A 26,840-nucleotide genomic window follows, 5' to 3' on the forward strand; every position below is an offset into this window, starting at 1 on the left:
CCTGGGTTCAATTCCTCAGCATCACATAAGCAAAAAGAAAAAAGCCAGAAGTGGCGCTGTGGCTCAAGAGGTAGAGCTCTAGCCTTGAGCTGAAGAGCTGAGGGACAGCGCCCAGGCCCAGAGTTCAGGCCTCACGACTGGACCAAAACAAACAAACAAACAAAAGAACCATAATCACAAATTGGGGGAAACTTATATAATACATATTATAGTCAATGGGCAAACTTCCTTAGTATATGAAAAACACCTGTAGATCAGTAAGAAAGACTGTCAACACAAGAAGGAAAATGGGCAAAGAATGTAATACATTGCTCTTAAAGAAACTAAATGAGGCCGGGCGCTGGTGGCTCACGCCTGTAATCCTAGCTACTCAGGAGGCTGAGATCTGAGTATCACGGTTCAAAGCCAGCCCGGGCAGGAAAGACCGTGAGACTCCTATCTCCAATAAACCACCAGAAGACTGGAAGTGGTGCTATAGCTCAAGTGGTAGAGCGCTCGCCTTGAGCTGAAGAGCTGAGGGGACAGCGCCCAGGCCCAGAGTTCAAGCCCCATGACCGACAAAAAAAAAAAAAAAAAGAAACTAAATGAACAGGCCCTGTGGTAAGGCCCTGAGTTCGATTCCTCAGCACCACATAAACAGCAAAGGCTAGAAGTGGAGCATGGCTCAAGTGATAGCGTGCTAGCCTTGAGCAAAAGCAGCTCAGAGACAGCACCCAGGCCCTGAGTTCAAGCCCCAGGACCAGTCAAAAAAAAAAAAAAAAAAGAAAAGAAAGAAAGAAAGAAAGGAAAACTAAATGAAGCCAGGCACCAGTGGTACAGTGGCACACACATTTAATCCTAGCTACTTAGGAAGTTGAGAATGGGAGGCTTGAGGTTTGTGAAAGCTCTTCTCAACCCATAGCTGGGGACAGTGGTGCATGCCAATCATCCCAAGCTACATGGGGGGCTGGTGCCAAGCCACACAGGCAGAAAAGTCTGTGAGACTCTGTCTCCACAAAGGGAAGCTGGACACAGTGGTCCACACCTGAGATCCCAGCTTAAATGTGTATCTGGGTATGAAGCAAGACCTTATCCCAAAAAAACTATTAAAAAATAGTGCTGAACACCAGGCCCTGGTGACTCATGCCTCTAATCCTAGCTACTCAGGAGGCTGAGATCTGAGGATCACAGCTCAAAAATAGCCCAGGCAGGAAAGTCCGTGAGACCCTTACCTCTAATTAACCACCAGAAAACCGGAAGTGGCACTATGGTTCAAAGTGGTTGAACACTAGCCTTGAGCAGAAAAGTTCAAGGACAACAGCCAGGCCCCAAGTTCAAGCCCCATGATGGATAAAAAAAGTGCTGGTGGCATGGCTTAGTAGTGTCATGCCAGCCTAGCATGCCTTTAGTTCAAATCTCCAAGTACTACCACCCAAAAACAACAAAAACAAAAAGGACAGGCAATGAACCCGATATGGTGATAATTCACCTGTAATCCCAGTACTTGAAAGGCTGAGTCACAGAATAGTGAGTTTGAGGCCAGCATGGGCTATGTAATGAGACCTCATCTACAGAAAACCAAACCAAGTTCAGTAGCTCCCACCCATCATCCTAGCTGTTGGAGAGGAGTAAGTAGAAACATAGCAGTCCAAGATGGCCTAGGCAAAAGTGAGAGCTTAAGGCAGCTGAAGGCTGTAATCCTAGCTATTCAGCAGGCTGAGACCAGAGTATCACAGCTGGAAACTACCTTGGGCCGGAAAGGCCATGTGACTTTTATCTCCAATTAACCACCGGAAAACTGGAAGTGGAGCTGTGGCTCAAGTGGTAGAGTGCTAGCCTTGAGCAAGAAAAGGCTCAGGGAAGCACCCAGTCCCTGAGTTTAAGCTCCTTAACAACAACAACAAAAATTTAAAACGGTCAGATTCACCTATCAGATTAGCAACAACCAAAATAAAATTGACAACTTTTGGCCAAGATATCGGGGGAAATAAGTATTTTCAACCTATGTTATAGGCACATGAAATGTCACCATTCTGGAAGGTAATTTGGCAATACCAAAATTTTAAACGTTTGTACCTTTGTTCCTATAATAGTAATAAAATAGATCTGGGAAGGTGGCTTAGTGGTAGACTGCTTGCCTCGCACGCATGAAGTCCTGGGTTCCATTCCTCAGTACCACATAAACAGGAAAAGCCGGAGTGGTGCTGTGGCTCAAGTGGTAGAGTGCTAGCCTTGAGCAAAAGAAGCTCAGGGACAATTCCCAGGCCCTGAGTTCAAGCCTCGAGACAGGCAAAAAATAAAAATAAAAATAGCAGTAAAACATAGAAAACATAAATGTTCACCAGTAGGAGAAAACAAAATAAATAAATGAATAAATAAGATATAAGCAATCAATAGAATACTATGGAGCCATGACAGTGAGTCACATGGTCAGGCATGTGATACTGACTGGTAATCCCAGCCCTTGAGATTTTGTAAGACTAGGGGGTGTAGCTCATTGGCACAGCCTGTGCCTAGAGTTTGATTCCTAGCCCAGGGGGGAAAAAAAAAGATATGCCCTTGGTTAACATTTGTCACTTTGAGGAAAGAGTTACTGAGTGCCTGTGAATACAGGGAGAAAGGCAGATTTCGTTTTTTACCATATATAGCCTTTTGAATTCTGTACTGTCTATTAACTACTCAAAAAAAGAGAAGGATTTCTTTAAAGGAATGACATGGGGTCAAAAGATCAGAATAAAAGAACTCTTCATCTGGGTGGTCCTGAGGGCCGAAGGCACTGTCTGATGTGAGTACTTCAGTATTCACCCGCCTGGCTCAAGGGCTTTAAGAAGTCTCCTCTCTGAAGAGGCTTAAGTGGACAATCACCCCTCAAAATAGAGGAAAAGGAGACAGGTGCCTGAGATCTCTCAGGTGGCAGCAGCAGCAGCTCCTCCCTAAGAGGGAGGGAGAGTCTGAGCTTTGTGCTGGTTCTAGCTGTCTCTGTCCTCCACCGAGTCCTGCCACAATCTCCAGAAGGCTTCCTTTGGAAGGAAGCAGAATGGCAGGCAGGACTAGAAGGATATCCTACTGCCATACCTGAAAGCCCGCTTAAAAATCACCAGAACCCCCGTCATCCTGCAACCCCAGAGGAAGGCCATATCCCTGAGGCTGCGGGCAATGTTAACAGTACTGACAAATGGGGCCCCTCCTCAGGCTGAAATTCCATTGGAACACACACGCTGTCAGGAATAGGTTCACACAGCCAAGCCAGAGGCGACCTTGGCAGTTGTGGGGCTTAAACTCAGGGCCTGAATGCTGTCTTTGAGCCTTTTCTTGCTTAAGGCTAGCACTTTACCACTTTGAGCCATAGCACCACTTCTGGTTCTCTGGTGGTTAAGTGGAAATAATAGTCTCATGGACTTTCCTGCCTGAGCTGGCTTTGAAGTGAGATCCTCAGATCTCAGCCTCCTGAGTAGCTAGGATGACAGGTGTGAGCCACCAGCACCCCATGGCAATTACCATCTTTTGTCATCCCCCCACACTTTTTGTTTTGTGCCAGTCCTGGAGCTGAACTCAGACTCTGAGCACTGTCCCTGGGCTTAAACTCAGGGGCTAGATGCTGTCTCTGAGCTTCTTTGTGCTCAAGACTAGTGCTCTACCACTTGAGCATGGAGTCACTTCTGAATAGTTTTTGTTTTTTTTCTGAGTAGTTTATTGAAGATAAGAGTCTCATGGACTTTCCTGCTCAGGTTAGCTTTGAATCATGATCTTCAGTTCTCAGCCGCTTGAGTAGCTAGGATTACAGGTGTGAGTTGTTGGTGCCTGGCTTTTTGCTCCCTTCTTTTACAAACAAAATGGCATCATCATTCAGGGGCTCAGAACTTCTTGCCACTTTACCAACTTAAAATCCCCAAATTGTCCTTACCGTACTCAGACCATCCTGTCTAAACAGCAGCACCCCACAATCATACACAAAAGAAAAACACAACATTACAAGTGTAAAATCATTAAAATACTCTCTGCCTGGAAGAAACCTGGGGGTACAAGCAAGTTTTATTGCACAGTCCTGCAGCAGCAGAGTATTCTGCTAGGGGGGAGGGCAAGATGGGTTTCTGGGAAACAGGGTTGCTTGGGGCAGGAAGCTGTGAGGCCTCAGTTTTCCATCTCCTTGGTCCATAATTTGCCTGAAGATTTAGCAGGAAGACTTGGCGTGGGGGCCCATATAGTAAGAGGGGTTTAATCCACAGGGACCATGATCTCTGTGGGAAACCCCATTGGCAGAACTCAAGGTGGCAAATGACAGGTGGTAACTTCATTTGCCCTGAGTTTGTTATTCAGTTCAGAGATGTGGACCACAGGATTCCAGCAGCAGGAAATATGTGGGTTGGATACTTGGGCAATAGGTAGGCCTGAAAAAAAGCTTAATTGGAACTGGTCTCAAAGCCCTCCACGTGGGAGAGGAGATGGAAGTGGGTCACATTCCCCGGCTGCAGTGGCATCACTTCAGCTCTCAGCACACTTGAAGGAGCCCGGGCGAACTGAGTGACCTGGAGTCCTCAACACCAGCCATTTCCTAATCAAACACAGGATTCTGCCCCAGACTGATGGGAGTCAATTAGCACCAGGAACATAGTACAGGACAGGGGCTGAGTGAAAATAAAATCACCCAGAGCCTTGCCACACTCTCTTGGCACCATCTTCTCCCTCCAAATGTGGGCAGGCTCTCTGTTAACCCTTTGCCCTCTCCACCCCAGCCCTGGTTGAAGGGAGAGAAAATACCATACACTTCCTCATGAAATCCCGGGCTACCCTGATTTTGGTCTCTGGAGAGAACTGGTGGTCTGCTTCCAGGAAACCCTGGGGAAGAAGAATCGGCTCCCACCCTGCTCTGCATACAGACCCAGAATAGGGGTATGAGGAGTCGGTGTCTACACTCATCAGTTCATTCAGGAACTAAGGGCACACCAGAGTGTTTCCTGCCAACATATTCTTGTTTCCCACGTTGGCAGAGGGCAATCTGAAGGCAGGAAGAGACAAGGTCAGAATATTACATAAGAAAGGCACCAGGTTGGTAACAAAACTTCAACAGCCAGTCCCCCAGTCAAAACCTTTGGAAAAAGACCTGTGATCATTTTTTTTTTTTGGGGGGGGGGGATCCAGTCATGGGGCCTGAACTCTGGGACTGGGCACTGTCCCTCAGCTCTTAAGCTCAAAGCAAGCACTCTACCACTTGAGCCACAGCACCACTTCTGGCTTTTTCTGTGTATGTGGTGCTGAGGAATCGAACCCAGGGCCTCATGCATGCAAGGCGAGCACTCTACCACTGAGCCACCTTCCCAGCCCTGTGATCATTCTTAAAAGAACACACAAAGGAGTAAGAACTTACATGGGAATGAAATTTGTTACTAAACATAGCTTTAGCTAGTGGTGGCTAAAGATGCTCATGCCAGGGCAGCCTCCATCACCTATGACATAGAAGGGTCCTAATCAGTTAGCTCTTTCCCTACTCTTTTGGGAAGCTGACACGGTCCTCTACCTTAATGTCCACCTAGGACAGGTAACTCCTGGGGCCAACGTGTACATCTTGAAACCATCTGACTCTCCAAATACTCTGGCCAGGAAGTCTGAGTCTCTTATCTCCAATTAACCACCAAAAGAGCCAGAAGTGGAAGGCTGTGGCTCAAGCTGGTAGAGTGCTAGCCTTGAGTGAAAAAGCTAAGGATAGCACCTAGGCCCTGAATTCAAGCCCCAGTACCAGCACAAAACAAAACCCTCGACAACACCATTTCATCCACATGCCCTACTACAAGAAAAGCATGTGGCTCTAGATTGTAGTTTGTATAGAGAATTTCTTGTGTGGGTGTCAGACTGAGGGCTTGAACTCCAGGTCTATGCACTGCCTCTGAGCTTGTTTTGCTCCAGACTAGCACTCTACCACTTGAGCCAGAGCTCTACTTGCAGCTTTTTTGGGGTAGTTTACTGGAGATAAGAGTCTCACAAGGGAGTGGGGGAAGGGAGCGATGGGCGGAGATTTCTGGGGTGGGGATGGGGACAAAAAAAAAAAAAGAAGAAGAAGCCGGGCGCTGGTGGCTCATGCCTGTAATCCTAGCTACTCAGGAAGCTGAGATCTGAGGGTCATGGTTCAAAGCCAGCCCGGGCAGGAAAGACTGTGAGACTCCTGTCTCCAATAAACCACCAGAAAACCAGAAGTGGCACTGTAGCTCAAGTGGTAGAGCGCTCGCCTTGAGCTGAAGAGCTGAGGGACAGCGCCCAGGCCCCAGAGTTCAAGCCCCACGGCCGACCAAAAAAAAAAAAAAAAAGAGTCTCATAAGGGGCTGGGAATGTGGCCTAGAGGTAGAATGCTTGTCTAGCATGCATGAAGTCCTGGGTTAGATTCCTCAGTAGTACCACATAAACAGAAAAAGCCAGAAGTGGTGCTGTGGTTCGAGTAGTAGAGTGCTAGCCTTGAGCAAATGAAGCTCAGGGACATTGCCCTGGCCCTGAGTTCAAGCCCTAGTATTAGCAAAGCAAAACAAAACAGAGCCTCATGGATAGGCTGGGAATGTGGCGTGATGGTAGAGTAATTGCCTAGCATGCATGAAACCCTGGGCTCAATTCCTCAGTAACAACACATAAACAGGTAAAAAGCTAGAAGTGGTGCTATGGCTCAAGAAGTAGTAGAGTGCTAGCCTTGAGCAAAAAGAAGCTCAGAAACATTACCCATGCTCTGAGTTCAAAGCCCAGGACTGGAAAAAAAAAATCTCAGACTTTTCTGCCCAAGCTGACTTTGAACTGAGTAATTAGAAGCAGCTGATTGGTTATAAAGAGAATTATTTTTACCCACCTACCTAAGTATGTCTATCTAGTATCTACAACGGTGATCTAATTATAATAAGATCTCACTAAATTTTTTCAGTGCTGAGTTGACTGGGTAAACAGTGCCTACAACATAGTAGGCAAGTGCTCTACCACTGAGATATACACAATCATCCCCTGAATATTAAGTGAAACAATGAGTCATTAGAAGAGAGGAGAGGAGGAAGGAAGGATGAATGGAAGACAACTCCCACTCTTGGTATCTCATGCTTGGCTATAAACACGGCCCCCTTGCTACATGACTCAGCCATCAGTGGTGCTCATCATGTTATGATACACACCACACATCTGCCTACAGCAGCTTATACAACACAGCGCATCCATGAAAAACACAGATACACTTGTGACCCTCAATCCTGCAGAAACTTCAAAAGGTAGAAAACAATGTGTTTTGGCCTGCCACTAAAGGATACTTTACCCTCTGGGGACCACTGTCTTCACCTTTTCAGTAAAGCTTTGTGGGCCAGGGCATAACATGTCTTTAATAACTAAGTATAACAACAGTTGGTGCCCAATTCTCTTTCATAAAAGAAGTTCAAAAGCACTTTGGCTCAAACATCATAATGCCCTTGGGAACTATGAAGACACAAGTATCATCAACCCCATTCACAGTCAGGGAAAGTGAGGTAATGAGAGGTTAACTGGCTGGCCCAAGGCCAGAAAAGACAAGGGAAAATAAAAAGATTCAAATCCTTCATGGCAGCCAGTAGGCCAAGCCTGGCCACATAAGAATGTCATCTACGCTGGACTGAAAAGGAAAGTTTTTTTTTTCCTTTCTCTGAAGTTTCTGCTGAGAAACAATATATAATGTGGTGCTCAGAGCTTTGTTTGAGAATGATACTTCCTGGGTTTGAATCTGGGTAATGAGACTGGTAATGAGACCTGAACTCTGGGACTGGATGCTGTACCTTAGCTTTTTTGCTCAAGGCTGGTGCTCTACCAATTGAACTACAGCTCCATTTCTGACTTCTTGGAAGTACATTGGAGGTAAGAGTCTCACATATTTTCCTACCTGGGCTGGCTTCCAACTATAATTCTTAGTTCTCAGCCTCTTGAGTAGCTAGGATTACAGGTGTGAGCCACTGGCTCCCAGTGAATCTGGCTGTTTTTTGATGAGAGTTTCTAGGTCCCAGGTTCTGAATACATAAAATGGTAACAACTGCACATCTCAGAATCAAATGAGACATTATTTGTAAGCGCCATTACCATCCATTTTCTTATTGTCTAAATGAACACATACCATTCTCATAAGAAAACCAGTTACATGAGAAAAATGCTAGCTAGCCACTCTGTATTTAGGCTTTACAAGACCACAGATGTCATGTGACTAAGAGGCATTTTGAACTCTGCCAATGAAATGCCCAGCCTCTGAAAATGTCTTGTAAAATAGAAGTTCTATTAGAGTCCCACTAACTCCTATTGGCCTCTGGCAGTTGGTGAGGCACGTGGCATCATGCGCAATAATGGACAATGGCATGCCTGAGGGAAGATCCAAGGTCAGCCACTGTACCAGGCCTGAGAGACCAGTTCTGAGTTCCTGCAAGTTGTTCCCCTGTATCTGAAACACCTTTTCTCTGAACCAAAAATTCTACTCATCCCAGACCAAGGAGGGCCTACGCTTTCTAGATACCAGTGTTCCTAGCAAGGAACCAGAGGAAGTACTCAGCAGTGACAGTATGGGGGTCTGCTGGTATTTGACAGGAGACTGGAGGAAGGGAGGCAAGAAAGCTACTTACTCAATCTTAATATGTTAGAAACCCCAACATATATGTATAAGCATGCCCCTGATGCACATATGAACAGCACCAAAACTCCCAGGTTGCTGAAGAGTCACTATACCAGTATTAGAAGATTGGAGCTGGGGTGTAGCCCTGTAAACCCCGCCCCCCATACACACACAAGATAAATCTTTAGACCATGAATCTTATTCTTGGCTGTATCCTCAAGACCTCCAACAGTGGCTGGTACCTGATAGGTACTAAGTAAGTAGATGAATCAATTTAATTATTTACTGAGTGCCTACTAAGCTTAGGTAGTGAACTAGAAAATCAGGGGGAAAAAAGACAAAACTATTCTCTAAGGACTTCAATTTTGATTGAAGGTAAAAACAGATCAATAATAACACATTATTATAACATTAATAAAAATAGGCCAACTACTCACATACACATACACAGTGCTACGTGCTCTTCTGAGCATCTAATGGGTATTACTTAATTTAATCCTCCCAACAACACTCTGAGGGAAGTATTATCATTTTACACATGGGGAAACTCCGGCATAGAAAGGCTAAATTACTTGCTGAAGATTACACTGCCCATGATGGCAGAACCAAGATCCAAACCCAGATAGTCTTGGCACAAAGTCCATGCTCTAATTAAGAGCTACACTTCATATTTGCTAAGTGTCGAATAACAACTTGCTCAGCACCCTCAGCAGCTGTTCCCTGGGGGCAGGGCTGGAGGAGGGCAGCCCCATCAACGAAGGGCTTCCCTCTCCTGTGAGCATGCAAGCCACGCACTGCTGGGCTCCCAACTGCATCATACACTGCACCTAGAGAGGTGTCAGCAAGTTAGAACAGTCCAATGAAAAGACAGGCTTAGGGTCAGGATTCCTGAGTTCTAGTTCTAGGTACCATAAGACATTCAAGACAGTCAACTATTATTTGATTGGCTTACACTTTGTACAAGGCATGCATCTAGACTCTTAAATCCAAGGAAGATCTGGCCTCAGACATTAGAATTGAGCACATACATATGCAGTTGGAAGAGGTGGAAAGTACCAACACCACAGGAAAAGGTAGAAACTTCTACGCCAAAGAGGCCTCTAGGGGCCACCACCGCCCAACCACAAGAGTCTGGACTATGTAACCTGCAAGGTCCTTTCATTCTGACAGCATAGATTTGGAGCACACGGAGATCAAGTTTAATGCAAATTAACAGCTCAAGCTCATGGCCACTCAATTCTCCCACTTATAATAAATACAGTCTCAGTTCCTTTTTTGGTGTACTGAAGACTGAACCCTGGGTCTCTCACTTGCTAAGCTCTGCTAGTGAGCTACACCCTCAGCCCCTCCAATTCCTTTGTGAAATATCTTAGAAGACAGGCAGAACAATAATGCTCTCATTTAAGTAATACAGCTGGATGCAGGGGAGAAGCCCAGTGTGTTCTCCATAATTGGGTTTTAAACCTACATGCCCTCTTTTTTTTTTTTTTTTTTTTAGCTTGTTGGTCATAGGGCCTGAACTTAGGGCCTGGACACTGTCCCTGAGCTCTTTTGCTCAAGGCTAACATTCTACCACTTTGAGCCACAGCTTTACTTCTGGTTTTTCTGGTGGTTAATTGGAGATAACACTCTCACAGACTTTCCTGCTTCGGCTGACTTCAAACTGTGATCCTCTGATCTCAGCCTCCTGAGTAGCTAGAATTACAGGAGGGAGCCACCGGCATCTGTCTCACACTGTCTCTTCTATCAAAGGGAAAATGACTGTTTCTATGAGCATATTGTTTTAACATAGAGACTACTCCAAGTGAAACCATGAAATCCACCTACTTTTGTCCCATTTCCAGAATCTAACATAGTACCTAATTCATAACAGATTCAGAACAAGGTTTGCTGAACTAAACTAAAATACAGGCAGGTCTAGAGCTTTTCTATTAGACAACAAACTCAACCTGTGTTCCCCAAAGTTTTGTTTTCCGACTCCCAGGGTCTCCTAGGGAAGACAGATTGGCTCTATTTCCTCTCTTATACCACCACAGGCCACCATCATCTCTTGCTGGGCAGCTAAAACAGTCAGTCAACTGGCATCCCTGACTCTACCTTTGCTCCTCACAATCCTGCCTCCACACAGCAATCAAAACTACTTTGTAGGGCTGGGAAGGTGGCTCAGTGGTAGAGCACTTGCCTTGCATGCATGAGGCCCTGGGTTTGATTCCTCAGCACCACATAAACAGAAAAAAAAAGCCAGAAGTGGCGCTGTGGCTCAAGTGGTAGAGCGCTAGCCTTGAGCTGAAGAGCTGAGGGACAGCGCCCAGGCCCAGAGTTCAGGCCCCATGGCCAGACCAAAAAAAAAAAAAACAAACTGCTTTGTAAAAATGAGGTTAGGCTGGATGTGGTGGTAGTACATGTATAATGCCAAAACTCCTAGAGGCTCAGGAAGAAGGATCACAAGTTCAAAGCCAATCTGGGGTACATAGAAAGGCTGTCTCAAAAGAAGGAGGAAAAGGAGGAAGAAAAGAGGAGGAGGAGGAGGAGGAAGAGGAAGAAGAGAAAGAGGAGGAGGAGGAGGAAGAAGAGGCGGAGAAGAAGGTAAGGGAGAAAAGAAAAAGGAAAAGAAGCCCAGCGCCCGTGGCTCACGCCTATAATCCTAGCTATTCAGCAGGCTGAGATCTGAGAATCCCAGTTCAAAGCCAGCCCCGGCAGGAAAGTCCCTGAAACTCTTATCTCCATTAAACCACCAGAAAACCGTAAGTGGCTTGTAGCTCAAGTGGTAGAGCACTAGCCTTGAGCTGAAGAGCTGAGGGACAGCGCTCAGTCCCAGAGTTCAAGCCCCACAACCAGAAAAAAAAAAGAAAGAAAGAAAAAGAAAAGAAAAGAAAAAGGAAAAGAGGAAAGGACTAGGGACCTGGTTCAAATGGGAGAGCACCTGAGTATAAAGTGTTAAATCCTGAGTTATTCAAACCTCAATACCAACAAAAATAAATTAATAAAAGAAAACAGAGGGGCTCGGAAGGTGGCTCAGTGGTAGAGCGCTTACCTTGCATGCTCGAGGCCCTGGGTTTGATTCCTCAGCCCCACATAAGCAAAAAGAAAAAAAGCCAGAAGTGGCGTTGTCACTCAAGTGGTAGAGCGCTAGCCTTGAGCTGAAGAGCTGAGGGACAGCGCCCAGGCCCTGAGTTCAGGCCCCACGACCGGACCCAAAACAAAACAAAACAGCGCTCAGGCCCAGAGTTCAAGCCCTATGACTGACAAACACAAACACACACACACACAACAGCTTTTATAGCTCTCTGCTCAAAATACTCCAGTGCATTCTTAACTGTACTTAGGATAAAATCTAAATAGCCTACAAAATCTTTTTTTTGTTGTTTTAACACACAGATGCTTAACATTCTGGCCCTTAACCACCACCTTCCTATCAGGCATCTATCACTAATGAGATCATTCTGTCTACTTATCAGCTCATTCATTCTTTTATCACCCATCCTCCTTCCTCCTTAGAATGCCATCTCCAGGAGTGCAGAGATTTGCCTTCACCTCTGAAGCCCTGGAGCATGGAATGTCTGGGTACATGGAAAGCACTCAGTACTAGATGAATGAAATCTCCATCCAGCAGAAGTGACTGTGTCTACAAGGACCACTAACTCCACCAGGAAGCCACGAATGACACACTGGCACTTAACAGCCAGCACTTTTATTTATGATTCAAAGTCCTGTTTTAAATCTGAGGAAGCGTTGGCACTTTAATGGCACAAGAGATCAGTTATCACTTAGCCTCCAGAGCCAGGAACAAGAGCCAGGGGTTGTAGCAGGGAGTTAAGAGCCTTGGAACAAAACCCAAAGAGAAACTCTGACTTGCCTCCAGGTCCCTTACCCACATAGCCAGTGCCTCAATTTACCTAGTGGCAGATCAGGCACACTTCCTTAAGATCTGTGAGAGACAGAAGGCAAAATAATTAACAGCTAGGCCATAGTTAGATTCTCAGATAGGAGGTGCTGTAAGCCACATGTCTCATTATTCATAAAACTCTTGATTTGTGGCCAACACCATCCCCCTGGGCCTCACAGAGGTACTGCACAGACAAGTTTGGCACAGGGGAGAGGAAGAGCTGTGGGACCTAAAGAAGTTGGGTGTCAGCTGGGCGTCAATGGCTCATGCCTGCAGTCCTGGATACTCAGGAGTCTGAGATCTGAGGATTGAAGATGCCAGCCTGGGCAGGAAAGTCCATGAGACTCTTATTTCCAAGTAACCACCAAGGAACTGTGGCTAAAGTGATTGAGTGCCAGGCTTGAGTGAAAAGCTAAGGAAAAGTGCCCAGGCTCTGAGTTCAAGTCCCAGTACTGGCGCACACGCACACACACACACGCACAAAGGTGGGGGTCTAGATCTCAGGTCTTGGCTTTGGAAGAGAGTTTGTGTGGGTGTGATGAAAAGGTGGGGAGAAGTGCAGTTTGGGGTTCCGAATGTTTAATTTGACAAGTCCTCAAGGAAGGAGCGCCACGCGCCTCCTAGGTGTACCAAGCAGATACTCTCACCATGGAGAAGTGGAATCAATCAAACTAGGGACCCTGGAAGGGCAGCGGGTGGCAGAGACCTTGGAAGCATTTCGCTGAGAAACCATGGAGAGTCGGGATGCTGGGAGCGGGGCTCAGGTGAGGGAAGGCAGGGGAGCCTCGGACCGCGCGGGTGGACAGGCGCTGACAACCTCGCGGGCGCCGCCGGCTCCGCAGCAGGGAGGGTGGCTGGGACACCTGTGGAGACCACCCCTGGGCGGGAGGTGAGGAAGGCACGAGGGGGGTCTGCGGCGCGACGCGGAGGCGCGGGTGGGGCGCGGAGGCCTGGCCCAGGCCAAGGGCGCCATGCCATCGGGGCCGGGCCGGGAGGGTCCGAGGGGGGTCAGGGGTGCCCTCCGCGGCCCCTCCCCGGGAGACAAAGGGCCGGCGGCTTCCCCGGGCTCCGGCGCGGCGCAAGCCCTGCGCTGCGGGCGCCGACCGGCCTCGCGCTTACCTGGGCCGCCCGACCCGGCCGGGCCGGCGGGGGCTGCGGGTCCGGAGCGCGGCGCGCGACGGCCTGTTCCGGGACGCGCCAAGCCGAAGCAGCCGCAGCGGCGGCGGCGGCGGGGGCAGCAGCAGCAGCAGCAGCAGCGGCAGCGGCAGCAGCGGGAGCGGCCGCCTCAGCCTCCGCCTCCGTGAGTCACCGCGCCAGGGAGGGAGAGAGGGAGGCGCCAGGCCGCCGGGGGAGGGACCGGCGGAGGGGGCGGCATCTGCCTCCGCGCGGGCCGCGGAGGCGCGGCAGTGGCAACGCCCCGAGGAAGACAGGCAGCGGAGGGCGGGGATGGTGGGCGGAGCCTGAGGGAAAGCCCGGGCCTCACATTGGTTGACTCAGTACATAGGGCGGTGCTTATAGCTATAGGCTGGGCCTGACTGGAGCGCGGGTTTGATTATTGGTAAGGAGGCGGGACTAAGGGTTAGAGGGCGGGGCCAAGCGGTGGGCGGGTAGATCCAGGCCGTGGGTTAGAGGCAAAGTCCGAGTTGAGAGCAAAGGGGAGGAGCGGAGCGGGCCTGGTGGGCAGGGGAGGGGCGGGCCGGGTGGGCTGGGGAAGCTGACCGGAGCTTGGAGGAGAAGGCGGGGCAAGGATGGAGCGGGCGCCGCGGTTAAGCTGCGGTGTCTGTCCCTAGCCGGAGCAGTGATCCGGCAAAATAATGGTCACCTTTACATACTACGGGCTAGGCGGCGAGATCCGGTGAGGCCAGCTTACCCAGAACCCCGGAAAAATCTGAAATGGAAGAGGTTGCCGAACACTGAGGGGCGGGGCCTTCCTGTTAAGCTGGGAACGTGGCTACCTCAGAAACAGGCCCATTCTTGTATTTGGGGCCTAACCTGGCATGGGTGGAACCCTGATAGCGTAGAATTTCGTATCCCGTGGTAAGAGGGAGCGTTTTTAGGGGTGAGGTCAGGGGTCTATAATTAGAGGAAATCTAGGGAAGTCTGACACTGTCTGCAGATTACAGGGAGAAACAGCCCATTTTAGGCAAAATGCAAAGAAATGCTTTTTAATACTTGCCTTCTTTTCAAAGGACATGTAGCTTTAAGTGTGGTCTTGTCAATATTTCGCTTACCAGCTATGTAGTGAAAACCCCAGTTGAGAAGCCCTCCGGACCTGTTTCAACAAACTTTCTTTTTAGCTCGGTCCCATCTGCTTTCACTCACCCCATCATTTCTTGCCCTCCCACTTGCATGAATACAATAAACTTTTTTTTTCCCCCATCCATACCTCTAGCTGGATATTTTGTTGGTTATTTGGGAGATAGAATCAATAAGAACTTTTCTGTCCAGGGTGGCCTGGAACTGGGATTCTCCAGATCAGAGCCTCCCTAGTAGTTAGGATTTCAGGAGTGACCCACTAGGCCATCTAAACTTACTTAAAAAAAACACACAAACAGGGCTGGGAAGGTGGTTCAGTGGTAGAGTGCTTGCCTCGTGTGCATAAGACCCTGGGTTCGATTCCTCAGCACTACATAAACAGAAAAAGCTGGAAGTAGGACTGTGGCTCAAGTGGTAGTGCTGAAGAGCTGAGGGACAGCACCCAGGCCCAGAGTTCAAGCCCCACAACCAACAAAACATGCACGTGTGCTTGCACACACACACACACACACACACACACACACAGAGTCTTTAGAAGCTGGGTGCTGGTGGCTCACACCTGTAATCCTAGCTACTCAAGGGGCTGAGATCTGAGGATTGCAGTTCAAAGCCAGACAGGGCAGGAAAGTCTGTGAGATTCTTATCTCCAATAAACCACTAGAAAACCAGAAGGGGTGCTGTGGCTCAAGTGGTAGAGCACTCACCTTAAGCTGGAGAGCTTAGGGACAGCACCAAGGCCCAGAGTTCAAGCCATGACCAGGGGAAGAAAAGAGGGGGGGGGGGGGGGAAGTAGGGTTGGGAGTTGAGCAGGGTACATTGTCCAGACTGGTCTTGAATCATGATCCTCTTGATCCTCTCTGCCTCCCAAGTGCTAGGATTACGTGTGTGCACTACCACAACCAACAAAAACACAATTTTTAACATGACTAATTTCCAATATTAGAAACACTGAAAGCAAAACAATGATCTCTTGCCTCAATCTCTTTGTCTCTGGTTCATATTTGGTATGGCTCTAACTTTCCCGAGGACAGTGGTTTGGAGGTCAGATACATAGCACACAGTGCTGCAGGCACACGGCATCAAATTGTGCCTTGTCAATACTTCTCATCTACTTTTCCTTTGGAGATAATAAGGAATTATTAAACACAACGATGAAAGCATTTTGTAGATCAGTGAATATACATACTTGGTGTCATGAGTGGGGTATGTGCAGCTGTGAACATCTGGCTGGCTGCCAGCCTGCCCCCGGAGTGTTGGTCTCCACAGCATCTGATGAGTAGATCTGCCCAACATCACACAACCCCACTATAAGGGCTTGCAAACAGCATAAAGAAATAATGATACCTCTCTGTGGCTGAGTATTTTGATAGGCCCACAGGCTATGTCAAAGTGTATTGTCAGTGCAGGTTCAGGCATTCTAACTGCCCAGTAGACCTTAGATTTTGCATACAAATACCTAGCCTTACACCTAACCTTTAGACACAGTAGTCTGTTCACCTTTTATCCTACTGGTTATTATCAAATTATTAAAGTGTAAAAAAAAAAAATAAGGACCATCCCTAAAAGCAAATAGCCTATGTCCTTTGGGGGTGAGGGTGAAAACAGCCGTGACTCCCAGCATATATCACTGCCTCTCATACCTGCAGATGCTACCACGCTTACACACTATCAGTACATTCAGATGAGAATGAGAAGCCCTTTGTTGACCAGCAGTTTCTTTCAGACCCTAGCTAAGTGCACACTGACTGCTCAGCTGTTCACTGTTGCACAAAGGGCCACAAAGCCTGTTGCTAGTAAATATCTGTATGTTTGCTATAAGATAGCAGTAGTTTTCAAGACTACAGCCCCCACTTTACATTTCTATGTTCTGTTAGGGTTTTCCTGACATCCTCTGCTATTTGTAAGGCCTCCGCCTAAGAGATTTTGCATTGTATCCAGCAGAGATTGCTCATTGTAAGTGAACTTTGTGGTTTTGCTTCTCCACACTCTCTACCTCATTTCTTCATTACTATTCTTCCAGGAAATTACTTTCCAACAGCAGCATTTGCCACCAGCTGATGAACCAGAGGGGGCTCTTTTTCATAGTTAATAAACACTGAAGGCTGAGGAGGGCAAATCTACACCCTGGTGCTAGCTAATGAAGGCCTCACATGAAAGCTTATGCAAAGGAGATGGGCATGGTGTAAATGTCCGGGGATCTGAGATTACTCACTCTTCTCCCACACGATGTGGAACAGATAGCAATGATTATTAATTATTTAAGCAATGAACATGAGAGCCAACCTAGGCAGTTAAAAAAGAAAAAGGAAGCTGCACTCTTAAGATCCTTTGTTGAAATCATTTTAATTAGCATAAACTAGGGAGCCAAAAGAAACAGACCAAGATACTTACTAGCAAAATAAATTTTAACATTTTTTTTTCTATTACTCTTTTTCCCTTAAAAGAAAAAAAGGTTTTGGGCTGGGAAGGTGGCTCAGTGGTAGAGTGCTTGCCTTGCATGCATGAAGCCCTGGGTTCAATTCCTCAGCACCACATAAGCAAAGAAAAAAAAAGCCGGAAGAGGCACTGTGGCTCAAGTGGTAGAGAGCAAGCCTTGAGCTGAAGAGCTGAGGGACAGCGCCCAAGCCCAGAGTTCAGGCCCCACGACCGGACCCAAAAAAAAAAGAAAAAGAAAAAGAAAAAAAGGTTTTGAGAATAGCAATGGAAGGGGGAAAGATAGAGGAGAAGGATGGAAGGGGTGATTTTTTTTCTTTTTTTTTTTTGAGTCCAGTCATGGGGCCTGAACACTGGGCCTGGACGCTGTCCCTCAGCTCTTCAGCTCAAGGCTAGCGCTCTACCACTTGAGCCACAGCGCCACTTCCGGCTTTTTCTACTTATGTGGTGCTGAGGAATTGAACCCAAGCCCTCAGGCATGCAAGGCAAGCACTCCACCACTGAGCCACCTTCCCAGCCCTAAGAATTTGATTTTTTTTTTTTTGGGTCCGGTCGTGGGGCCTGAACTCTGGGCCTGGGCGCTGTCCCTCAGCTCTTCAGCCCAGGGCTAGCGCTCTACCGCTTGAGCCACAGCGCCTCACTTCTGGCTTTTTTTCTTTTTGCTTATGTGGTGCTGAGGAATCGAACCCAGGGCCTCAGGCATGCAAGGCAAGCGCTCTACCACTGAGCCACCTTCCCAGCCCCAGAAGGGGTGATATTGATCAAGATGCATTGAACTCATAACTTGACTTCTGGAATTGAATTCCCTTTGTACAACTACTTAATACAAATAAACAGCCAGGTGCTGGTGGCTCACGCCTGTGATCCTAGCTACTCAGGAGGCTGAGATCTGAGGGGTATGGTTCAAAGCCAGCTGGGGCAGAAAAGTCTGTAAGACTCTTATCTCTAATAAACTACTCAGAAAAAGCAGAAGTGGCACTGTGGGTCAAGTGGTAGAGCACTATCCTTGAGCACAAAGAGGCTCAGGACAGCACCTAAGCCTGAGTTCAAGCCCCAGGACGGGCAAAAAAGAAAAGAAAACAAACAAACAAACAAATACGCTGGGTACCAGTGGCTCACATCTGTAATCCTAGCTACTCAAGAGACTGAGATCTGAGGATTGCAGTTCAGTGCCAGCTCAGGCAGGAAATATATATATATATATATATATATATATATTTTTTTTTTTTTTTTTTTGGTTGGTCGTGGGGCTTGAGCTCTGGGCCTGAGCATTGTCCCTCAGCTCTTCAACTCAAGGCTAGCGCTCTACCACTTGAACTACAGCACCACTTCCGGTTTCCTGGTGGTTTATTGGAGCTAAGAGTTTCATGGGCTTTCCTGCCTGGGCTGGCTTTGAACCTCAATCCTCAGATCTCAGCCTCCTGAGTAGCTAGGATTATGGGTGTAAGCCACCGGTGCCCGGCCATGATATTCTTATCTTCAGAAAAGCTGGAAATGGAATTATGCCAGAGTTCAGGCCCCACGAACAGACCCCATTAAAAAAAATAAAAGCAAAGCTATAGCAAGAGGCCCTGAGTTCAAGCCCAGCACCAGTACCAAAAAAAGAAAAAAATTACATTAACAGGCTCTTTTCTGTGGAAGCATACTAAAGAAAGAAGTAGAACTTTCATGACGTTTTGTTTTGTTTTGTTTTTCAGGGAAGGGGTTTTGCTATGTTGCCCAGGCTGGCCTTGAATTCCTGTGTCAGCTTCCTGAGTAACTGGAACTACTCCAGGTAGGTGTCACAGTGCCCCTATCGTGAGAATTCTTTATTTATTTAGCCAGTCCCGGGGCTTGAACTCAGAACATGAGCTTCTTTTGCTCAAGGCTGGCATTCTTTCACTTGAGCCACAGCACCACTTCCAGCTTCATGCATGCTAGGCAAGCACTTTATCACCACGTCACCTCCCCAGCCCTAACATGAGCTTTTCAATTCAGAGTGCAAACCTCATGCTAATCTTAGTAGGTTTTACTTTCTCTGTATATATCATGATACCTGTAAGAGTATCACAGATAAGCTGTGCCAAAGAGCCAAAAGGGAGCATATTTTCAAATGCGGTGACTGTTGTCATTTATCTGAACATCGTCAGTTCTGTCACAGTCCAGCCTTTGCACATTACCAACCTCCGTGCAGCTAATGACATTTCCTCCCATTATCATGGAGTTCATTTCTAATTCGGTCACACTGAAACATCTGACTATTTTTTTTTAATTATAACTACCCTGGAGCTGTGAGTAAATGATACTGTGCTTCCTTTGCAGCTGCCTTTTCCTGACCTTCTTCTAGCACTCACCCACCAGATACTCCATTCTCACAAGGCCTTTCTGTTCTTTGCCAGCATCACATGTATCCAAGCATATCCAATCTCTTTAGTCCCTCACTCACCCAAGGCATATTTCTTAGTGTTTCTCAGGCTCATGGCACTGTGCTAGGCAGGAGATAAAGTAGCTGTCATTATGCATATGATGGGCGCTGATGAGTTTATACAATCATGGTTAAGTGCTGAAAGCTGAAGCAGCAAGGGTTAGGAGTCCCTATTTTTGGGAAGTTAACCTCGTATTAGAGAGGTTCCCCAGGAAAGTAACATTTAAGCCTGCACTTGATGTATGAACCAGTGTTAACTAAGCAGTAGACAATGCAAGCAACATATACAAAGGTTCTGAGGAACCAGGAGCTGGTGGCTCACGCCTATAATCCTAGCTACTCAGGAGGCTGAGATCTGAGGATCACAGTTCAAAGCCAGCCTAGGCAGGAAAGTCTCTGAGCCTCTTATCTCCAAATAACCACCAAGAAAAAAAAAGTTGGAAGTGGAACAGTGGCTCAACTGGTGAAGAGCTAACCTTGAACAAACCAGTTCAGGGGCAGCACCCAGGCCCTGAGTTCAAGTCCCAGGACCAGCACCACAAAAAGAGAGCCCAATGAGATCTCACAAGTGAGTGAGAAGTCTGGGGTGTGAGGTGGTATTATGCTGAGTGATAAAGAAGCCCCAAGGAAGCTGGTCAGAAGAGGCTAGGAAGACATCCTATGAAACTTGATATGTCATACTATCCTTTTGGTCTTTGCCCTGGGAGTAATGGGAACTACAGAAGGGTTTAAACAAGGATGAGACCTTATCAGATTGTATTTATATAGGTAACTATGGAGGAGAGGTAGAGAGGTATAGCTTGGTGGTAATGTCCTTTGTTCCATACAACAACAACAATGGCTATAACATGAATTATAAGAATAGGGTATTAATAAGTTATTTCAGCAATAACACTATATTAAAAAAAAAAAACAACCTAAAAACCTGGCAATTCTGCTTTTTGCTCAAGGGCTGAGACTTCCCTGGCTTTAGGGTGTGGGTTGTCTGTTACTGCTGGATGGGGCTGAAGCAGAACAGTGTAGCTGCAGATAGGGACTAAGTCTGTCCCACCTGGCTCTCTTGCCCAGGAACAGTTACAATAGATGGCAGAAGAGCAACAGCACCCAACCCTACCGTGGAAGCAACTGAAGGGCCCTCCTGGAGTCAAATCCACACTTCCTCCGCTGGCCAAACTGTCTTATGGCCAAACCCCAAATCATAAGGCAAGGGAGCATGGCCCATCCCAAGGAGGGAGGTGGTGGAGAAATATTTTCTGAGTCCAATGTACCAAAGCAATAGGATCAGATCATTTTCCATTCTGATAGAAATCAAGTAAATGGTAGTCTATTCATTTTTTCATACTACGACACTTACACTTCAGTTTAGTTCCTAAACCATCTACTTTTAACTTTCCCAAAGCTTTTTTTTTTTTTTTTCTGCCAGTCCTGGGGTTTAAACTCAGGGCCTGAGCTGCTTTTGCTCAAGGCTAGCACTCTACCACTTGAGCCACAGTGCCACTTCCAGCTTTTCCTGTGTTACTGAGGAATCGAACCCAGAGCTTTAGGCATGCTAGGCAGCAATCTACCACTAAGCCACTTTCCAGTTCCCTGTCCCAGGGCTTTTTTTTTTTTTTTTTTTTTTTTAACACATTTACTACCATATCTGCAGGTTATTACCAGTTTAAAATTTAAAGGATATCTTAGGATCTTTCAGTGGAGGTTGGATTTCCTTCCTTCCTCCCTTCCCTTCCTCTCTCCCTCCTTCCCTCCTTTCCTCAGGCTACTCTCAAACTGAAGATCCTCTTGCCTCAGCTTCCCCAGTGCTGGAATTACTGGGATATAACACCATGCTGGGCAGTCCTGAGTTGTTTTTTTTTTGTTGTTGTTTTGTTTTGTTTTTTGTTCGGTCGGTCGTGGTGCTTGAACTCTGGATCTGGGTGCTGTCCCTGTGCTCTTCAGCTAAGGTGAGTGTTATACCAGTTGAGCCACAGTATCACTTCGGGTTTTCTGGTGGTTAATTGGAGATGAGAATCTCATGGACTTTCTTCTCCGAGCAATCCTAAGATCTCAGCCTCCTGAGAAGCTAGCATTACAGGTGTGAACCACTGGTGCCAGGCTAGTTCTGAGTTTTTAATAAGAAGCTAGTCTTGGGCCCTGCTGAGAAGATCAATGTTTTTGCTGGCATGTGAGGCTATGGAGTTCAGGGAACTTGGGAGCATCCCTGGACAATGAAAGTAAACTATTTTTAGCTGAATTCAAGTGGAGGCAATTCACTTAAAGAATTCAAAGGTTTGAGCAATATCTTAAATTACTTTAATGAGCAGTTAGATGGAAATAGCTCCAGGCTCCAGGGATAGATAGAACCTATGGAGAGCCTTTCCTGTGAGCTAAAAAGGGCTTAAGTAGCTTATGCCAGCAAAGTTGTGTCGGCTTCTTCATGCCCTGGGCTCAGTGCTCAGTATGGGAGCAATTCTGCTCATCTGACTAATTGGTGGCAGAGTACAAATAGAACAGAAAGGGTCACTATTTCACTAATAAGCAGAAAAGCTTTCTAAAGAGAGAAAAGGCAGGCTCACAGTGAGGAAGAGGCAACAAGTATATGGGTTACCCTATGACTCCCTCCCCTTTTCTTTGGTGGTACTAGGATTGAACACAGGCCCTTCAACTTGCTAGGCAGGTCCTCTGCCACTTGAGTCATGCCACCAGCATTTTTTCTGTTGGTCGTGAGACTTGAACTCTGGACCTGGGCGCTGTCCCTAAGCTCTTCAGCTCAAGGCAGTGCTCTACCACTTCAGCCACAGCACCACTTCCGGCTTTCTAGTAGTTTACTGGAGATCAGAGTCTCACAGACTTTTCTGCCTGGGCTAGCTTTGAACCATGATCCTGAGCTCTCAGCCTCCTGAGTAACTAGGATTACAGGCGTGAGCCACTGGCACCTGGCTGCCACCAGCATTCTTGCTTTGAGTTTGATAGGGTCTCATGCTAATTTTGCTGTGGCTGGCCTCAAACAGTGATCTTCCTACCTTCATCTACCGCCACCTGTCAGCAGGTGGGCCACAGAGGTGCCCCACCACTCCTGTTTGTTTTTTTGTTTTGTTTTGTTTTTTGAGATGGGGTCACTATGTAAACAAGGCTAACCTGGAATTCACTGTCTTGCCTCAGCCTCCTGGGTGCTAGGATTACAGAATATATTACCAGACCTGGATGACATTTAGGACTCTCTTTTTGGGCTGGTGTGGGGGGCTTGAACTCAGGGCCTGGGCACTGTCCTTGAACTTTTGTGCTCAAGGCTAGTATTCTATCATTCATACCATAGCACCACTTCTGGCTTTTTGGTAGTTAATTGGAGATAAGAATCTCACACTTTCCAGCCTGGGCTAGCTTTGAATTGTGATCTTCAGATCTCAGCCTCCTGAGTAGGTAGGATTACAGGTATGAGGCATTGACACCTGGCACATCTAGGATTCTTTAAAACAGCTTTGAGCTGGCCATTTCCATTTCCATTTCATTTCAGAGGAGGAGGCATACAGAAGTAGCTAAAAGGGCCGGGCGCAAGTGGCTCATGCCTGTAATCCTAGCTACTCAGGAGGCTGAGATCTGAGGATCCAGGTTCAAAGCCAGCCCGGGCAGGAAAGAGCGTGCGTGAGACACCTATCTCCAATAAACCACTAGAAAACTGGAAGTGGTGCTGTAGCTCAAGTGGTAGAGCACTCGCCTTGAGCTGAAGGGCTCAGGGACAGAGCCCAGACCCAGAATTCAAGCCCCACGAACGACAAAAAAAAAAAAAATGTAGCTAAAGGGGTTGTAAGGTCTGCAGAAGATAAAGGCACCAGTTTTCAGCTGCCTTTCGTTTCTGTTGTCAGTGACACCCTGCAGAGACAAGGTGAGTATTAGCACGTAAGTTCCCACAAACCCAATCCATCGTTTCATCAGGAAGTCATGGGCTATTATAAGACTCGTAGGGCCAATCTATATCACTAAGGAAATAAATTACTAAGAGTAATTTATTGTCAGGGGGAAAAAAAGGTAAGAGTAACAGAATTGTAAGCTTTTCCCCACATTAGGTACTCCTGTTTTTTGTTTGGGGTTTTTGAACACTGAGTGCTGTTCCTGAGCTCTTGTTTTTGGTCGGTCATGGGGCTTGAACTCTGGGCTTGGGCGCTGTCACTGCGCTCTTCAGCTAAAGGTGAGTGCTCTACCACTTGAGCCACAGCGCCACTTCCGGTTTTCTAGTGGTTTACTGGAGATAAGGGCCTCACGGACATTCCTGCCCAGGCTGGCTTTGAACCGTGATTCCCAGATCTCAGCCTCCTGTGTAGCTAGTATTACAGGCATGAGCCACCGGCACCCGGCTTGTTCCTGAGCTCTTTAGCTCAAGACTAGCACTCTACCACTTGAGCCACAGCACCACTTCTGGCTTTTCCTGTTTATGTGATGCTGAGGAATCAAACCCAGGGCCTCATGCATGCGAGGCAATGAGCCACCTTACCAGCCCCCTGGTTACTTTTATGATCTGCCCTTCCCATTCTTTTTTTTTTTGCCGGTCATGGGGCCTGAACTCTGGGCCTGGGCACTGTCTCTCAGCTCTTCAGCTCAAGGCTAGTGCTCTACCACTGGAGCCACAGTGCCACTTCCAGCTTTTTCTGTTTCTGTGGTGCTGAGGAATCGAACCCAGGGCCTCATGCTTGCAAGGCATGCACTCTGCCGCTGAGCTACCTTCCCAGCCCCATCCCTTCCCATTCTTCCAAAGACCTAAACTATGAACACACAAGCTTCCCTTACTCAAACCAAATGTAATTGTCTCCATTTTGTTTAGTGTCCTTAAAGTGCCTATTTTATGATTTTAAGTATTTCAATAGAATTATTTTGCTTTTACACAAACTCTTATATATTCCAAAGCCATTTATGCATTTAACAACCATTTTTTTTTCTTTTGTTGTTCGTGGGTCTTGAACTCTGGGCCTGGGGGCTTCCCTCTTCAGCTTAAGACTAGCACTCTATCACTTAAGCCACAGCGCTACTTCCACTTTTCTGGTGGTTAATTGGAGATTAGAATCTCACAGACTTTCCTGCCCGGGCTGGCTTTGAACTGCATCTCAGCCTCCCGACTAGCTAGGATTATAAGAATGAGCCACCGGTGCCGGTTTGACAACCATTCTTTATAAAATATCTTCATAAATGTAGGGAAGTCCATATGACAAAGTAGGACAAAAACTAGGTATAAAAGAGTGGTGGAGCAGAGTGCTGGTTGCTCCCACCTGTAATCCTAGCTATTTATAAGGCTGGATATGAGAATCATGGTTGAAAGCCACCCTAGGTAAGAATGTCCATGAGGCTCTTATCTCCAATTAACCTCCAGAAAACCAGAAGTGGTGCTGTGGCTTTAAGTAGTACAGTGCTAGCCTTGAGAAAAGGAGCTCAGAAGCAGCACCCAGGCCCTGAGTTTAAGCCCCATGGCCCACCACAGGGGGCGGGGGGAGGGGGGCGGGGGGGGGGGCAGAGTGGGTAGAGCTAGACCATTGGCCAGTGGTTCACTTCTGTAACCACCCTACTCCCTCAGCAACCTGAGATCTGATTATTCCAGCTCAAACTAGCCCAGTCAGAAAAGTCCATGAGATTTTCATCTCCATTTGGCCAGAAAGCTGGAAGTGGACATGTGGCTCAGGTGATAGAGAACTAGCCTTCAGCAAAAAGCTAAGCAAGAGTGTAAGTCAACCCTGAGGTCAAGTCCCAGGACTGACTGGCTGGTACGCACGTACACACACGTGCACACACACACACACTCACACAAAGAGTGGTAGAATTAGGATTAGGAATAGAGTACTCTAGGGCTGGCGATTTAGCTTGGCACATGAGAGATACTGGTTTGACCATAGTAACCACATACATAAACATATAGTATTCTAATTTTATCTCCAAAACAGCTTATTTATTTATTTATTTCATACTGGAAATCCAGCACAGGGCCTCTAACATGCTAGAACCCTTTCATAAACAGCTTAATAACAAATATATTAATGAGAGTATGTACTTCATCAAATAGACTAAAACTGAAATTTTAAAAATACAAGAACATCATTTAGAACAAATTGTATACTATTTATAATATGCATACATTTTTATTGTGAAAATACTGTACAGAGGGGTTACAATTACATGAGCTATGCATACATTTTTATAATATTTAAATTCACATTTGAAATGTTTTTAATGACCTGGATAACTATGTTACAGATTCACTGTTATATCTAACAGTGCTGGGGAATCAAACCCAGTGTCTTGTGGGTATTAGGCAAGCACTCTACCACTGAGTTACATCTTCCTTAGGTAATTCTACCAAAAACACAACTTTATAAAACAAAACTCTATTCCTCACATATTGGTATACACTTATAATACTAGCACCTAGGAGGTTCAAACAGGAGGATCAAGAGTTCAAAGACAGCTTGTAGTATGTAGCAAGACTGTCTCAAAAACAAAAACATAAACTGGGTGTCCGTGGCTCGCGCTTATAATCCTAGCTACTCTGGAGGCTGAGATCTGAGGATCATGGTTCAACAGCCTGGGAAGGAAAATGTGTGAGACTCTTACCTCTAATAAACCACCAGAAAACCGGAAGTTTTCGGTGCTGTGGCTCAAGTGGTAGAGCTCTTGCCTTGAGCTGAAGAACTGTAGGACAGCTCCCAGGCCAGAGTTCAAGCCCCACGGCTGACAACACGCACACAAAATCTGAGTGCCAGTGGCTCATGCCTGAAATCCACAGAGACTAAGATCTGAGGATCATGGTTTGAAGCCAGCCTAGGCAGGAAGTTCTGCGAGACTCATCTCAACCATCAAAAAGCCAGTAAGTGGACCTGTAGCTCAAGTGGTAGAGCACTTGTGCAAGTGGTAGAGCCTTGTGCACAAACATTCAGGGCAGTGCTCAAACCTTTAGTTCAAGCCCAGGACTGGCATGTACACACACACACACACACACACACACACACACACACACACACACACACACACACACACACACACACACACACACACACACCCAAAAAGCTAAAAAAAAAAAAAAAGCCTAGTGCCAGTGCACTCCTACCTGTAATGCTTGCTTGGGAGTCTGAAATCAGGAGGATTATGGGTTGAGGCTCAACCTATAGCTGTGTATCTGTCATCTCACTTGGTGAAAGGCTGAGATTGGGAAGACTGCAGTTTCAAATCAGCCCAGGCATAAAAGTTCATCAGATTCCATTTCCATGGAGGGAAGCTGGAGGTGGGGATGCATACCTGTGATCTCAGCAACTACACCGAGCCTAGAGGAAGCCAGACCCTATCTT

The 26,840-nt window shown here is 46.8% G+C and overlaps 1 protein-coding gene across 2 annotated transcripts in view; it reads right to left on the bottom strand.

The window, feature by feature from the left end:
* Ctnnbip1 (catenin beta interacting protein 1) overlaps window positions 1–13,653 on the bottom strand; it is a 56,946-nt gene extending 43,293 nt beyond the window's left edge. For both annotated transcript variants that reach the window (XM_042695684.1, XM_042695685.1), the window contains exon 1: window positions 13,566–13,653. The gene's annotated coding sequence lies outside the window, so the exon portion shown is untranslated. The remainder of the gene's footprint in view (window positions 1–13,565) is intronic.
* Window positions 13,654–26,840: the final 13,187 nt, after the last annotated feature.

The sequence above is a fragment of the Dipodomys spectabilis genome, unplaced genomic scaffold (genome assembly GCF_019054845.1).
Source record: "Dipodomys spectabilis isolate Male_0828 unplaced genomic scaffold, ASM1905484v1 ptg000188l, whole genome shotgun sequence".
NCBI lineage: Eukaryota > Metazoa > Chordata > Mammalia > Rodentia > Heteromyidae > Dipodomys > Dipodomys spectabilis.